This window comes from Vombatus ursinus, unplaced genomic scaffold (genome assembly GCF_900497805.2).
Source record: "Vombatus ursinus unplaced genomic scaffold, bare-nosed wombat genome assembly UNPS02000582.1, whole genome shotgun sequence".
Classification (NCBI taxonomy): Eukaryota; Metazoa; Chordata; class Mammalia; order Diprotodontia; family Vombatidae; genus Vombatus; species Vombatus ursinus.
The window spans coordinates 34606525-34623459 of record NW_020940360.1 but is presented as its reverse complement, the minus strand read 5'-3'; the positions used below and the strand labels follow the sequence as shown (position 1 = coordinate 34623459).

The window sequence follows — 16935 nt, the reverse complement described above, 5'->3', positions numbered from 1 at the left end:
AGGCTAGATTATGAACAATAGTTTGACACCAGATTGTGGAGAACCTTAAATTCTAGGTTAAGGAATTTGTCTTTTATCCTTTATGCAAAAGGGGACCACTGTATGAACTAAAAGTTCTTGGTGAAACAGTCCAAAGGGTATCATTACATGTGCATTCTCTTCTCTAATAAATTTTTTTGCTCTATTTCAGTCATTGTTTAATAATGAAAAAAGAAGTACATTAAGAAACATGGCCCTTCTTGTGTTTCTTTATCCAGGTTCATATAATACAGCATATTTTTGCTAAAAGAACACCTGGGTTCAAATTTTGGTCATTTAATACCCGTATTGTTTTTTCAGTCCTTTTCTAGTGTGTACAGCTTTTCATGACCACATTTAGGGTTTTAATGGCAAAGATACTGGAGTGGTTTGCCATTTCCTTCTCCAGCTCATTTTATAGATAAGGAAACTGAAGCAAACAGTGACTTGCCTAGTGTCACACAATTAGTAAGTATCTGAGGCCATATTTGAACTCAGAAAGATGAGTCTTCCTGACTGTAGGCCCAGCACTTTCAACTTGCACCCCCTGGCTACCCTAATACCTATATGACCTTGAGCAAATGACTAACAAACTTCCTTGGGCCTCAGGTTTTTCATTTGTGTAATGAGGGAGCTTAGATGAAGTAATCTTTAAGCACTCTTCCAGCTCTAAGTCGTATGAGCTCATTCCATTTCTGACCAGCAGTAGTTGTTCATTCTTTCTTACATGAAGCTAAAGTATGCTTCTTCATTCCTTCCCTCCTGTTGAAACAACTTTATCTCAGTCATTCCACATAACAGCCTTCGGATAATTGATGATAACTATTATTTCCCTCATAAGTCATCTCCAGGTAAATAGCCTCAATTCCTTTAACTCTTCTTCAGCTAAGTTGGTTTTCAAATGTTTTGTTAACACTGGTCGCTCTTCTCTAGATATATTCTGGTTATCAATGTTTCTCTTAAAATGTGGTGCACAATCCTTATTTATCAATCTTATCTATGTGTATATTAAGAGAAACTTAGATTTAGAAAATAGAAAAAAAAACTATGATAAATTATAAAAATATGGTATTTTATTTAAAAGAGAGAGAGAGAGAAACTTAGTTGAATACCTTGCTGAAATTAAGATATTCTAATGTCTATGGCTTTTTCCTTTTTAGTTTGGTTACCTTATCCAAAAATTTAGTTAATTTAGGTAAACTTATTTCTAGTGAAACATACTTACCCTAAAAACTCATTCTTTCCTTTTCTTAGTATTTATAAACCTGTTTTATAATCCAGAGTCAGCTAGGTGGTGCAATGGATAGAGCACTGGCCCTAGAGTCAGGCAAACCCAAATTCAAATATAGCTTCAGACACCTACTAGCTCTGTGACCTTGGGCAAGTCACTTAACCTCATTTGCCTTAGTTTCCTCAATGGTAAAATGAGGATATCAATAGCACCTACCTCCCAGAGTTGTTGTGAAGATCAGATGGCATAATATTTGTAATGTTCCTGGTACATAATATTATTACTAATAACCCATTCTAGAATTTTCCATGGAATTGGCATCAAATCTATGGGTCCAACTCTTGCCTATCTTTAGTTTTCTGGCATGGGTGGTGGGGGCGAAGGCGGGGCAGGGTAGCAGATAGAGTCTCCCTATCTCACCTGGAATGGAAGTACAGCAGCCACTTACAGGCCTGATTCCACTATTAATGGGATTTGTAACCTCTTCCATTTTTCTGACCTGATGTAACTCAAATGTTCATTTGGTAGTGTGGTGGCCTTCAGCTCTCGGAGGAGCACCATATTAGTTTCATACTTAGTATAGACACCTGATCAGCTTAGCCCACTACAGCTCAGAACTCCCAGACTCAAGCAATCCACCAGCCTCAACCCACCCAATAGCAAAAATTACACATGTGTACAACCATACTTGGCTATCCGTGATTTTGCAAAAGATTACCATCTCAGCTGTCTGTCACCTTGGACTAGTCATTTGACCTTAGAATCACAGAATCTCTCAGTTAGAAAGATACCGTCTGTCATCCCAAGCATCTGCTCTATAAAATCCCGAGTTCTGTCGTCCAACCTTCCCTTGGCTTTGAGAGAATCACAGAAAAACAGTTGTAAGGTCTGGACCTCAGTGAACATCTGGTGCTACTCCAACCCTTACCTGAAAAAGATGCCGTTGCCTCAAGCTTTTGTTTGAAAGACCCCAAGTGATGAGGGATGGTGTAGGAGAAAGCATTAAAGTGATTCAGAGGATGTAGACTCAAGTCCCACATCTCCCAGTCTCTATTTCCCCATTTTAAAATAAGGAGATTGGACTAAATGAACTAAGGTCCCTTCCAGCTCTACATAAATTATCTTGTGATCCTTACAGTGATTCTTTAATCATATCGACATAATTTTCTCATACCATAGGATGTAATTATTTTAGGCCCAGAGTCTTAAATTCATATAATATAGGTAGGTCTTCTCTCTGAAACTGTTTCACTTCTCTCTTAAAAGATGCTTGTTATCTAGTTTCCATTTTGAAAAGCAGTCTTCTACTTGGAGAAGACAAAAGCAAAATAGAAATTGAGTTGTTTTGTTGATTCTTGTCATCTGTTAATATTATCCTGTTTCCCACCAACACTAATTCTCTTCATTCATAGAGTTTCCTATTCTGGACATTGCTTTGTCCTTAGCATTCTTCTTGTCCTAACCAGTTTTCATGAACCTCAGTTCTTTCTACCTTTTGCTGTCATGATACTAGTAGTATCATGATACATGATATTACCACTAGCTAGGTAGTGCAGTGGATAGAGCGTCGGGCCAGGAGTCAGGAAGATTCCTCTACCTGAATTCAAATCTGACGTCACTCACTGGCTGCGCCACCGTGGGCAAGTCACTTAACTCTGTTTCCCTCTTTCCTCTTCTCTTAAATAAGCTGGAGAAGGCAATGGAAAACGCTCTGCCAAGAAAACCCCAAATGAGGTCACAGAGAGTCAGACATACCTGAAATGACTGAACAACAACAAAAAATCCTGATACTGGTTTGTCGTTGTTATTTTTTAACAGATTTGTATCATTCTTTTGTAGTCATTCCTACTTTTTCTCTGTTTCTTCATTTTTATGTGTATTTTATAAAACTGAGCCTATCCAGGGGCTGCTAGGTGGCGCAGTGGATAGAGCCCCTGACCTGAAGTCAGGAAGACCTGAGTTCAAATTCGGCCTCAGACCAAACACTTGACACTTACTAGCTGTGTGACCCTGGGCAAGTCACTTAACCCCAATTGCCTGAAAAAAGGAAAAAACTGTAAAAAACAGAAACAAAAAACTGAGCCTATCTGAAGAAGTCCCTACAAAGCAACATTAGGGTTTTTTAAAGTAACTTATTATCTTTAAATAATAAAACCAATTAAACTTACATTTGCAACAGTTTAACTATTTGAAAAATAACTTTCCACATGCATATGTATGTATATATGTTTATATGTGCATATTTATAATTAACAATGGACAATTTGCTCCCTCTGTGTCCCCTTCTGTTGCTTTTGTCCATCTACCTACATTTGTGTATTTAGTTACCTTTTATATAGTTACAGTGTGATTACTGTCCAGTTCTGCTTGCTTTAATTCACATTATTCTATTTTTTAATATTTCTTTATATTTCTCACATTTGTTCTTAATTGCATTATATTCTGTTACCTTGTTATACCATAGTTTATTTAGCTATTATCCAGGTGCCAGAAATTAAGGTTTCCATTTTTCCATGGTTGCATATAATATGATTGAACCAAGAGCTCTTTTTTCTTTCTGATAATATTTTAGAGCATGTTCCTATTTGTGGAATTATTGGATTAAAGAACATGATTTTTTTAATAACTCTTACAGTGTACTACCATATTCCTATCAAAAGATGCCACTAGTCTGCATTGTATAAGTACCTTTTTCTCTAAAATGCCAGAAGCATTGAGCTTAGTTCTTTTTGTAAATTTTTCTTCGTTTGATAAATATAGGGCGGTGCCTCAGAGTTGTTTTCCTTTGCGTTTCTTTGGTTAAATTATCTTATTTTTTTCAAGTAATTATATGTAACTCAAAAATTTTATAAAATGTCCCTGTTCATTTATAATGTATCCATCAGGGGCTGATGTTTCTTTTGAATTATTTACATTAGTTCTTTGCATATTTTAAATGTCAAGTTTTCAGTTGTTTTACCACAAATAATTTTTCCCTGCTGCTTTTAGCTTCATTGTATTTTTATTATGGGTTTTAATAATCATAGCAAGCATTTACGTAATATTTTAAGATTTGCAAAGCACTTTACATAGTTCTCTCATTTGATCCTCACAACAAGCCTATGAGATAAATACTGCTATTCTCATTTTACAGATAAGGAAACTGAAGCAGACAAAGGTTAAGTCACTTAACCTCTAGTCACCTAACCCCCTTAACCTCACATAGGCAATAATTGTCTAAGGCAAGATTCAAACTCTGGTCTTCTTGTCTCCATATGTAGAATTCTGTGCCTCCTAAGTTGTTATCACAATTGAATCCATTCTTTTGTTCTAGATTTATTTCTAAGGAAAAAAAAATGTGCAGGACGTAAAAACGTATCTCTCCCCTTTATACAATTGAGATGAATATTACTGTATTTTATTCCAACCTTTTTTACGTTTCCTTTTTAAAATGTTTGTGAACCATGTGGAATTTATGTATTACATGACCTGTGCACTATTCCCTCAATAATGTCACTTCTGTTTCTTTCCTCTTCATTCTCACCCAAATGCTGTCCATCGTGCTTTACCTTTAGTTTCAGAATTTATGTACCATCATAGACCTTTCTGGCTTGCAGTGTTTATTCTCCTTATCTTCTATGAGATGGACCTCTTTTATTATACCATGTGTACCTTTCCATCGCCATGTGTGAGCCATGAATACTGTCTCTCTAATTTATAAGATACCTGACATAACATTTACATCCTTGTGATAGACTTTAAATTCATTTTATTCCTTTTCCTATATTGATATGTAGACATCCATGCCAGGAAGTATATTGTTCCTGGTCCTCTTAAGCGTTACTAAGAATGTCAGTTTCTGGCCTAGTTCTGATGGTTTCTGTGATCTTTCAGGTTGAATTCATTTTCCCCTCTTCGGATTTCTCATAGCATTGGTGTTTGTACTGCTTCTCTGCATGTAATAATGTGTTTTGTCTTAGTATTCGTGTATATAACCTGTCTTCCTTACTCTAGGTCTTAACCTCCTTGAGGGCAACACTTGTCTTACTCATCTGTTCAGCCCCAATTTAACCTAGTACCCTGCTTCCACTTAAGAAATATTTGTTGCATTGCAATAACAAAGAACATAGCACATCTCAAAAAGACTGGGAATGGCAGAAAACTTACAGACCTGACAAATTTAGCTGTGATCAACCCATCTAGGTCCCAATATATAGCCTAAGGAGGCTGTATTTTATTATATATAATATAAATATAATTATATTTAAATGTTATTTATATTTTATTATACATAAGGAGGCTATATCTTATTATTTATATTTTATTATATTTCAGGAATGTAAGGCTTTCAATATGTCCCCAGTATTTCCAAATGCTGGCCTTGGGGGGCACAACTGAATAAAGTAGTAATAATAATAATGATGATGATGACACCTAACATTTTGTGACACCTACTCTGTGCCAGGAACAGTGCTAAGTGCTTTACATTGTTATCTAATTTGTTCCTCACAACAGCCCTGGGAGGTTTTGTTGTTGCTGCTGTTCAGTCATTTCCAGTCACGTCCAACTCTTTGTGAACCCATTTGGGTTTTTCTTGGCAAATATACTGGAGCGGTCCTTCTCCAGCTAGTTTTAGAGATGAGGATACTGGGGCAGATAGGGTTAAGTGACTTGCCCAGGGTCACAGAAGCTAGTCAGTGTCTGAGGCCAGGTTTGAACTGACCAAGATGAATCTTTCTGACTCTAGGCATTCTATCCTCTGTGCCACTTAGGTAGATACTGTTATTATCTCCATTTTACTATTATGGAAACTGAGACAAACAGAAGTGACTTGCCCAAGGTCACAGTAATATCTGAGTAAATGCTGAGATCAGATCTGAATTCAAGTTTTGCTGACTCCAGGAGTGGTGCTTTTATCAGACATTGTGCCACCTCACTGCCCATAAGTAGGTCCAGTTTTGGTCAACCTCCAGGAAGTAACAGTCTGTTTCCACTGTCCTCTTTATTAGACAAATAAGCTTTCCTGTGGCTCTCTTGCTCAGTTATCCCCATGGACAGAGATTAGGCAGACTAGGAAGGTCCCCGAAGTGAGAAGCAGGACCATGTCTGTTCAGGTGAGCAGAGAATAGCAGTACATCACTAACAATGGAGGTTGGCAGTCAGTGATGGCAGGCTGAAGTCCAGAGAGGAGAAAACAGTGGTGGGGACCCAATTCCAGGTCTTCTGATTCCAAGTCCAATGCTCTGTTCAGTACACCAACTTACCTATCCCTGAGAAGAATGAGAAAGACACAGAGAGAAAACCTCTTTAAAAATCACAAATAAAAAGTCAAAGTTTTGTTGGGATTGAATTCCTTTTATTTGTCCCTGGCTTGTGTCTTTTAAGCTTGCTTATCTCTTCTGCAGCCAAGACCCATCATTTATGTTAACAGAAGCACGTATCACTCAGGACATACTTAATGAACATTAAGTAATAATGTACTTCATATTAAATACTTTATGTCTTCTTTTCCCTTAGTTAATTCCCTTAATTGAATCCTTTGACAGGGGAATCAAACATAATTTATTTCAGGTGATGCTACGCTTACCCCCATTACTCAGTGGGTTAATTGGGTTTAACTTTAAAGTTTGTGCCCTAGGGTTTACATTGGAAAATAAAGCTCAAACTGGCCTGCCATTTGTAATATGAACAGGCGTCAGGGTTAGAGCAACAAGAGGAAGAGAGACCATATGTGATGCTTGGCATTTTCAGCTAGCTGTATCCTGATGTGGAGCGTTGGGCCCCCGAGATCAGTTTGACCTTTTACGAAGTCATGTTGTAGGTGAGGAGAGCTGACTAGCAGCAGCATCGGAAAGAGATTGGGTGGAAGAGAAACCAATAATCAGAGTTTTCTGATGAATCAAAAATTGGGAGCTCCCTCGAATTTCCATTGGTAATATAGGATGTTGAAGTTATTTTTTGTTTTTTCCAGTGTGTGTCATTGGCCAGTTAGCCCAGTTTGTTCCATCACTGGACTAATGAAACCAAGGTCATGAGTTCCAGCCCTCTTAGAGACAGCTTTGTGCCAAGGTCACAGACTGCTTCTCCGGCCAATGTTTGTCCTTTGTCGTTATGTAGAGAACAAGATGAAAATATGTATAGAAAAATACAAGTCTGTAGCTACTACTGAAGAAGCAACTCAAAGTGCATGCCTTCCTAGTCCAGAGTGCCTTTTGTGATATCACCTTTTTATACTATAGATGGTGTTATCTTTGTTATTAGTGTAAATTCACCACCAGTTCTTGTTTGCAATTAAAAATGCCATTTCCTTTGTAAGTTTTTAGTTTTGTAACAAAGGGGCTTTCTTTGAGCCAGCATCCATCTGATATTTAGTTGGCATTAGGGCACACATACACACACACATATACATTTTCATATACATATATATATATATACACACACATATACATATATATATACATATGAACACACATGCATAGAAGAGTGCTTTTCATAAAGAATTGGGTTGCTAGACAAATCAGAAGATTAATATTGTGTAACTGAAACTTACGCATATTTGAAATGAAGAGGACCAAATTGATATCACTGTGTTGGGGTCAAGGTACAGTGTGTCCAACTGTGACTGATCAGACCAAGATGAGCTCAGAAGGCTCTACTATGGCTCTCAAGTTGCACGTGGACTCCTTTGGCCATCTAGTGAAGCCCATGGACCCTTCATCAGAATAAAAGAAAGTGCCTGAGGTTACAAAGGAAACTGATTTTTAATAAAGATTTTTTAAAACAATTTCATAGACACCATATTAAGAATCCCTCATCTAATCCAACCTCCTTATTTTATAGTTGAAGAAACTCAGAACCAAAGTGATGAAAGAACTTGCCCAAAGTCACAAAATTCTAAGTGGTAAAGCTGCGACTCAGACCCAGGTCATCTGACTCCAAATCCAGTACTCTTTCCACAGACAACTTAAGTCAAGTATTTACTAGGAGAATAATGCCCTGCTAGAGTTGTCTCAGTTAATGAAGAGTGAAAGGAGAGGAAATGTGATGAAAACAAGCTAAGGACTGGGGAGTCAGAAAACTAGTTGGGTTCTAGTCCAAGCTCAGTGACCTTGAGCAAGTTCATTAACCCTCAGTATCCTCACCTATAAGATGACCAAGTTGAAGTACAAAGTCTAAGATTCTGTTAGGGAGAAATTAGCTTTTTTGTGGCAGGAATAACATTAAGTTGCCCATCCTGGGTATCAGGTTTTGTTCCAGTTGCAGGAAAAAGATCACTTTTCTCATGTGCAATAAAAAAAAAATGATACCAGCTGCCAGGGAGTGTGTACTTGAACCTAGCTTACTCTGTCTGGAATACTTCAAGTGTTATTTTGAACATAATCTGTCCCTTTTTTGTCTTTGTGGACATGGAGGTGTGGTTGCTTACCTATGGAGGGGGAAATGGAGAATTTGAACTACACAGCATTTGTATTTTCTCTGGCATTGCACATTTACTATCTGGCATACTCGAAATTAGAATCATCAGGAGCCCCAAAATACTACCATGTGTTATCAGTTCAAATACATACTGCTTTATGAGGGTAGATAAAATGCCTTTATTCTGTGAATGGATCTGAAAGAGTAGAGGACAACACCATCCTCCCAGTCCTTCAGGCTTGTAACCTAGAAGTCATCCTGGATTCCTCAATATCTCACACCCTGCCCCCCATCTCACCTTTGCCCCCTTCTGTCTTCTGACAACTGCCCCTACTGTAGTACAGACCTTCATCACCTCAAACCTGGATTATTGGAACAGCTGCTGGTGGATCTGCCTGCCTTAAGTTTCTCCCCATTTCCTCCATTCTCCATTTAGCCACTAAAGTGATTTTCATAAAACTTGGATCTGATTATGTCACCTCCCTACTCTATAAACTCGAGTGGCTCCCTATTGCCTCCAAGAGCAAATACAAAATGCTCTGTTCAGCATTCAAAGCAGTTCACGACCTAGTCTCTCCTACCTTTCTAGTCTTCTTACATCTTATTCTCCAACATCTACCTTTTGATATACCGACGCTGGCCTCCTAGCTGTTCCACGTGGCTCCAGGCATTTTCTGGAATGTTCTCCCTCTTCCACTCATACTACTGACTTTCCAAGCTTCCTTTAAGTCCCAACAAAAATCCCACCTTCTACAGGAAGCCTTTCCTAACCCCACTTAATTCCAGTGCCTTCCATCTATTAATTATTTCCTATTTATTGGGTGTGTGTGTGTATGTGTGTGTAGCTTGCTTTGTATATATTTGTTTGCATGTTGTCATCTCCTTTAGATTGTAAGCTCTTTGAGGACAGGAACAGTTTTTTCTTTTTTTTTGTATAGCTAGTGCTTAGCATAGTGCCTGGCACATTGAAGCTGCTTAATAAATGTTTATTGAATGAATGAATGTTTTGCAAATCACATTAGTGTTATTTTGGGGGGAGGGGGCTAGGCAATGGGGTTAAGTGACTTGCCCAGGGTCACACAGCTAGTAAGTGTTATGTGTCTGAGGCTGGATTTGCACTCAGGTCCTCCTGAATCCAGAAGCTGTACCACCTAGCTGCCCCACAGTGGTGTTAATTTAACAAGCATTTATTAAGCACCTCCTACATGTCAGGCACTAGAACTACAAAAACAAAAATGAGATAGGCCCTGCCTTTCAGAAGCTCACATTCGGGGGGATGGGGTGCAGTACAGATACATAAATAGGTAAATAGAAAATACATGCAAAGTAAATGCTGAATAACTGGACTGTGGGGAGGTAGGCTTGCTAATTGGCTTGAGACAGTTAGGTGATAGAGTAGCTGAAGTGTCCAACTTGGGCTGCAGCTCAAGTGCCTGAGAGACTAATTGTATAAGCCAGAGCAAGTTACTTAGCCTCTTTCACCCTCAGTTTCTTCATCTGTAAAATGAGGGTGATCATCACACCTACCTCACAAGGTTGTAGCGATGATAAAAAACAGATAATATGTATAAAGCATTTTGCAGACCCTAAAATTCAAAGTAAATGTTAGCTATGATTGTTGTTGTGTAGGATGTGGAAACAGAACTGAACCTTGAAAGAAGCTAAAAATCCCGAGAGGTGAATGTCAGGTGGAGACCATTCCCGACATGAGGGCACAGCCCAGGCAAAGGTACAGAGGTAGTAGATGACATGCCATGATAGGGAAGCACAAGTAAGCCAGTTTGTATCAAAAAGTGCATGAAGGGATAGTGATGTGAAATTAGTCAGGAAAGATAGATTGTGAAGAGTGTTGTATGCCCAACAGGGGAGTTTTCATTTTATGTTAGAAGCAATAGGGAGCCACTAGAAGTTCTTTGACCCAAATAAACCCATGTTTTAGGAATATCTGTAGTGTGGTGAATGGATTGGAGAAGGGAGATGCCAGGAAAACCAATTAGAAGACCATATCAATAATCCAGGCAAAAGGTCAAGAGTACCAGAACTAGGGTGGTGGGCACCTTAATGAAAAGAACTGGATGAATGCAGGAGATAGAGGATGGAGATGAAAATCAACAAAATTTGGCAACAATTGAGCTTGAGAGGGTGAGCGAGAGTGAAGAATTGAGGATGCCTGAAGTTCTTACCCTCTGGGACTGAAAGGTTGCTGAAATACTTGAAACAAAGTATTTCCCAACAGAAATAGGGAAGTTAAGAACAAGGATGGGTTTATAATTTTATTAACTTTAAAATGTTCATATGTACACATTGATTGGAAATAGTAATTTTGGTGATCTATGCCATGTGGTCTAAGATGACAGTGCTTAGTCCATTTAGATCCATGACCTATTTAACTGTCTTGTCTGGGCCTTTATGTATTTTTCTCTTCTTCCTGAGTTCAAATCTAGACTCTGACACTTACTAAGTGTGTGACTCTGGGCAAGGCACTTAACCCTGTTTACCTCAGTTTCCTCATCTATAATATGAGCTGGAGAAAGAAATGGCGAACCACTCTAGTATCTTTACCAAGAAAACCCTAAATGAGGTCACAGAGAGTCAGACACGACAAGAAAACGACTTACTTGATCTTCACAACTTTATGAGGTAGACGTTATTTTTAATCTGAATTTTACCAATGGAAAAAAACTGAGGCTGATAGAGGTCATTGACTTATCCAGGGTCATACAGCTAGCAAGTGACTGGGGTGGAATTTGAATCCAGGTCTTCCTGACTTATCCACCAAGCCAGACTGCTACCTAGCACTGTACTGAGAAGGTAGAAGGTACTTATTAAATCTTTTTTGAAAGAATATAAGGGTTGAAAAGCTTGTTATCATGGAAAGAGGAGTATATTGGGAATAGGAGAACTGGGTTCTAATTCTAGATTTAATATTGTCTATTTATATGACCTTTAGGCAAGGTACTTCTAAGACTCAGTTTCTTCATCTGCTAAATGGAGGAGTTGAACTAAGTGATTTCTAAGCTTACTTCCAGTCCTAAAACTGTAATTCTACAATCGTCTGCCATTGGTTCTACATTGGTTCTATTGGTTTTTGATGATTTGTCTAACCAAGAGTCGTCTTCTTCTTCACCCCCATCTCCGACCTCACCCCTACCCCCAGCCAGGAAATAAGCGTTTTGATCCTCCGTTTATTTATATGAACTATTTGGTACACATGACTATAAATTAAATGTATGCTAGCCAAGCTGCATATCATCTCCATCATATTCTCCAGAGGAGCTATTCTATACTAAGAGATTGCACTGGCCTAGATTCAGGAAAACCTGAGTTCAAATCTGGCCTCAGACATTTACTATCTGTGTGACCCTTAACTTCTTGTTCCCTCATTTTCCTCAACTGTAAAATGGAGATCATAATAGAAACTGATTTCCAGGATTGTTATGAGAATCAAATGGGATAATATCTGTACTAGCTATATAATTATTATTATTATTATCATTATTGTTATCATTATTATTATTGCCTTCCCTTCTCTCCTAACCCCTCAGCTGCATGCTCAGTCTAACCCATTACTCTCAGCCTGCTTATCTTGCCTACTCTTTTAGTAAAGAAACACGGGCCATCCATTGTTAACTCCCTTAACTTCTTCTACTCCCCAAATCTTGTCTATGTCCTTTTCCTTCCTTTCCTCCTTCCATTTGGTCTCAGAGGAGGAGGTGGCTCTCCTCCTTGCCAAGACTAACCCTTAGATTGACCCCTCTTGTCTCTTTCCATACCTTGCTTAATCAGAGGTCCTCCCTCTTGCATCCTCAAAAGCTTTCCCTTCTACTGGCTTCTTCTCCTCCATCTGCAAATATTCTCAGATCACCTCCATCCTAAAACAACATTCTTTCAAGCCTGCTATTCCACTTTGAGCTATCCTCTTATCTTCACTGTCAGATTTCTAGAAATACAGGTCTGTATACATTACCCAGGCTTCCTTACCACCCACGCCCTCCATAGTCCCTTACGCTGACTTTTACCGCCATTACTCTGCTGGAATATGTTTCTATAAAGCCAGTGTCACAAAATCACTGACTTTCAGGATTGGTGGGAACCTCTGAGACAATCTCTAGTCTAAGTGAGACCTGAACACCACAAATTCCCTTTGTCACAAAGCAACTTACCCCATATGTGAGCAACTCTGACTTAGGAAGCATTTCCTTAGGTCATGCCTAAATTGCTTCTTTGTAACCTCTATCCGTTGCTCCTACTTTGGCCATCTCAGCCAAGTAGAACTAGTCTAATCTGTCTTCTGATGTGATAGCCACACAAATACCCATAGACAGCTATTCTGTCTTTTTTTTTTTTTTTTTTTGGCAAGCAGTTGGGGTTTAGTGACTTGCCCATAGTCACACAGCTAGTAAGTGTTATGTCTGAGGCCACATTTGAACTCAGATCCACCTGACTCCAGGGCCGGTGCTCTATCCACTGGGCCATCTAGCTGCCCCATGCTGTCTTTCTACCACCAACAATACTACCATCACCACCACCTACCTTCCCTCCTCCCCTGTCTTCTTTTCTTCAGGTTTCCAGCCTAAACATTCCTTCCTTATCAACAGATCCCATGACTTTTTGTAGTCCTCACTCTTGCCCTCTCTTCAGTATTTTACACTGTCAACCACCTGATACCATCTCCTCCCTTAGTTTTTCTGTGACACTACTCTCTTCCGGGTCTCGCTTCTTTCTGACCATTCTTTCTCTGGTTTTTGGTTTTGTTTTTTTGGGGTTTTTTTTTTTTTTGCTTACTCCACTGCCTTCTTCAGCTCCCTAAATATGGTTCTCTTCTAAGATTTTGTCTTTGGTCCTTCCATGATCTCTTCCTTGGCAGCTCTATGCTTTGATGATCACCTTTAGAGAAATGACCCCTTCTCTTCCCAGAATCTATCCCTCCCCTAATTCTCTTTCTAGTGGTGTTACCAGTTATCTAGGCTCAAGACCTCATTGTCAACTTTGACCATTCATTCATTCAGTAAATATGTATTAAGAACCTACTCTACGTACGGCATTGTTAAGCACTGGGAATACATATATACATATGTAAATATATACATATCTGTAATATATGATGTTATATAATACATATTGAACATATGTGTATATGTGTGTGTGTGTGTGTATATATAAATATATATATATATATACATATCACAGAGCTGCCCACAACTCTTTCCCCTCACTTATTGACCTCTCTATATTCTATCAGTTCTTAATCTACAATATTCTGAAGTCAGTCCCAACTTTGCAAGCCACTCTACTTTAGGCCCTATAACTTGTAACCTAGATTATTATATCAGCCTACTAGTCATTTTTCTTGCAAATCTATCTCCATTTAAATCCTTTCTTCCTATTGCTGTACAGTTATCCCTTCCACATCACGACTTTCCCCATGGCAGTTTTGCTATATTGAGGGTCAGCATAAGAAATTAAATGGGAATTTTGGGGGAGTTTTGCAGAAGCTGCAGATGACATGGAAGGTCAGCAGATGACACAGAAAAAGCTTAAAAATTCAGAAATGCATAAAATATATGTAGAATACTGTGTAATGTCAACATGTTTTATCTTTTAATACTGTAATAATTCAGACTTCTCTGGTACAAAGGGAGGACCATAAAATTTTACGTGAATTTTCCAGATTGCCAGGGTACCACATCCATAACCCTTGCAATGTGAAGGGTTAACTGTACATGTAATTTTCTTAATGCACCACTAATCACATCACTCCAAAACTTTAAATGACTCTCCTCCGTTGCCTGCTGCATAAAGTTTAAACTCCTTATCAAGACATCCAACTTCCACTTGTGGGCCAGGCAAACCAACCCAGCTGAAATAGCAAGGTATCCTAAGGGAGAGACCAAAAGGTGTCATATGCCAGGCATATCAAACTACTACCATCATATCAACCACTAACTAACTCCCTTTGGACTCCAGTGGAGATAGCCCAGGACCCTGAGCCTAAAATGCTAGAGTATTACCAGGCCCCATAGACTGCTAGCCCTGCTTCTAGCATGGGCCCCATAGCCGACATTGAGAGAAACTATCCCTGTGAAGATAGGGTCCACCTTCCTCAACACCACCAATACCAAATGCTGACCAGCTCCCTCAATAGGCAGATAAGCCCAAGAGCAGGGGAATGGCAACATCCTCTGGACTACCTGTCCTGCCTCCATGCCAGCTCCCGTAGCCATCATCCCAAGAAGCAAACCCCATGGGATGAAACCTAGAAACTGCTTCTCTTAGTTTTATAAGTCAATATTCCTGAAGACCCAGAAAAGAAAGTTTTTACCCCCAGAGTCCTTGGTGCTATCAAATGACTCAACATTATAAATTGATATGATTTTATCCATGGAAATGACATTAAAGAAGAGGCTCTTTAGGGAAAGATAATGAGTCCAGTTTTGGACAGGTTGAGGTTTTTTGTTTTTTTTTTGACATTAAAGTCATCTGCTTTGTGGCTATACCCTAAGGATCATGGGACATTTCCATCTAACTTATCTCCCCCACTATAAGATGAGTTCCTTGACAACAAAGCTAACTTAATTTTCTGTTTATATCCTCAGTGCAGGGTTGTGCAGCTAGATGGTGCAGTGGATAAAGTGCCTCAGGCCTGAATTCAGGAAGACTCATCTTCCTGAGTTCAAATCCAGCCTCAGACTAGGTGTGACCCTGGACAAGTCACTTAACTCTATTTGCCTCTGTTTTTTCTTCTGTAAAATGAGCTAGAGAAGGAAATGGCTCCATTATCCTTGCCAAAAAAATCCCAAATGGGGTGACAGATTGGACACAACTGAAAATGACTGAATAACAACAATATCCTCGCTGCATTTATTAAGAAAGAGCATTTATTAAGTGCTTATTATGTGTTAGGCACTGTGCTTAGCACAATGCAAATACTGTACAAGGAAAAACAAACACATTCCCTGTACTTAAGAAGCTTCCATTCTAATGGGGGGAGGGGAATCACATAAAAAAGGCCTCCACTTCATAAACGTACCAAATTCATAAAAGTGTCACGTAACTTAATAAGCTCTCCCTCCTCAAATTTCTCTTAGCACTTTGTCTTTACCTCTGTTCTACACTTAACTCAGTCTTATAGCATAATTATTTGTATATGTCTTTCTCCCCAATTACATTGTAAATTTATTGAAGCTAAAATCTCTTCTTATTCTACCTTTGTCCCCCCTTGCACCTAGCAGAGAGCCTTGTACATAGCAGTGCTTAATATATGTTGAATTATTGAATAATGAAGCTGGTAAATCTGTGAGACAGGGGGATAAGTCATTAAATTATCGTTATTCGGTTCATATGAAGCAGAAACATAAAAGCTTCCTTTCCTCTCACTTCTCAAACCTTTGCAATCTCTCTTCCAGCCTCCTCTCTCAAATGAAACCGCTCTCTACAGTTACCTCCTAATTACCTAAATCTGATGGTATCTCCATCCTCATCTTTCTTGACCCCTGTACACCATTTAGTGTTATTAGTCACCTTTCTTTTTCCTGAATATTCTCTTTTCCATGGGTTTTCATGACAGAGCTTTCTCTGGCTCATCATGTGGGTGCTGTCCTCAAATTATGGGCATATCCCAGAGATCTGCCTTGGCTTTCTTCTCTTCTCTCTCTATACTCTTGGCAAACTCCCAAGCTCCCATTGCTTCATTTGGGCTGCATGCCTCTCCTCCATGTCCAAAACTTCTTAGCCTTACCCCCAGACTCTCATCTTCCCGACTTGCCTGTTTCTGTGGAGAGAATCATTGTCCTTCCGGTCATCCAGGCTTACATTCACTCTCCCTCACCCCCAACTCGATATCCAGTCAGTTGCAAAGTTTTGCCGATTCTCTCTCTACAGCATGTATCACATCTGTCTCCTTCTCCCCATTCACATGGTCACCATGATCATTTAAGCTTTTGCCTCTCTCTTAAAAACTGTTCAAATAGCCTCCAAATTATTCTCCTTAGGTTCTGGGCTCTTACCTTTCTAATCCGATTCCACACTGATACCAGAATTGTTTTCCTAAAGCACAGGTTCACTCTCCAGCTAAGAAAGCCTCAGTGGCACCGAGTTATTTCTGAGATAAAGCGCAAACTGCTGTTCAGCATTTAAAGCCTTTCATCTCCAGTCTCCTATCTCCAACTGCCTGCCCCTCTGCTCATCTCCCTCTATATTATTTCACTGGGTGATCTCATCATCTCCAAAGAATCCAGTTATCATCTCTGTGCTGATGAGTCTCAGATCACTTACCCAGTCCTGTCTTCTCT

At 39.1% G+C, this 16935-nt stretch overlaps 1 protein-coding gene across 1 annotated transcript in view; it reads left to right on the top strand.

The window, feature by feature from the left end:
• PDSS2 (decaprenyl diphosphate synthase subunit 2) overlaps positions 1 to 16935 on the top strand; it is a 277537-nt gene that overhangs the window by 256597 nt on the left and 4005 nt on the right. The window lies entirely within an intron of this gene.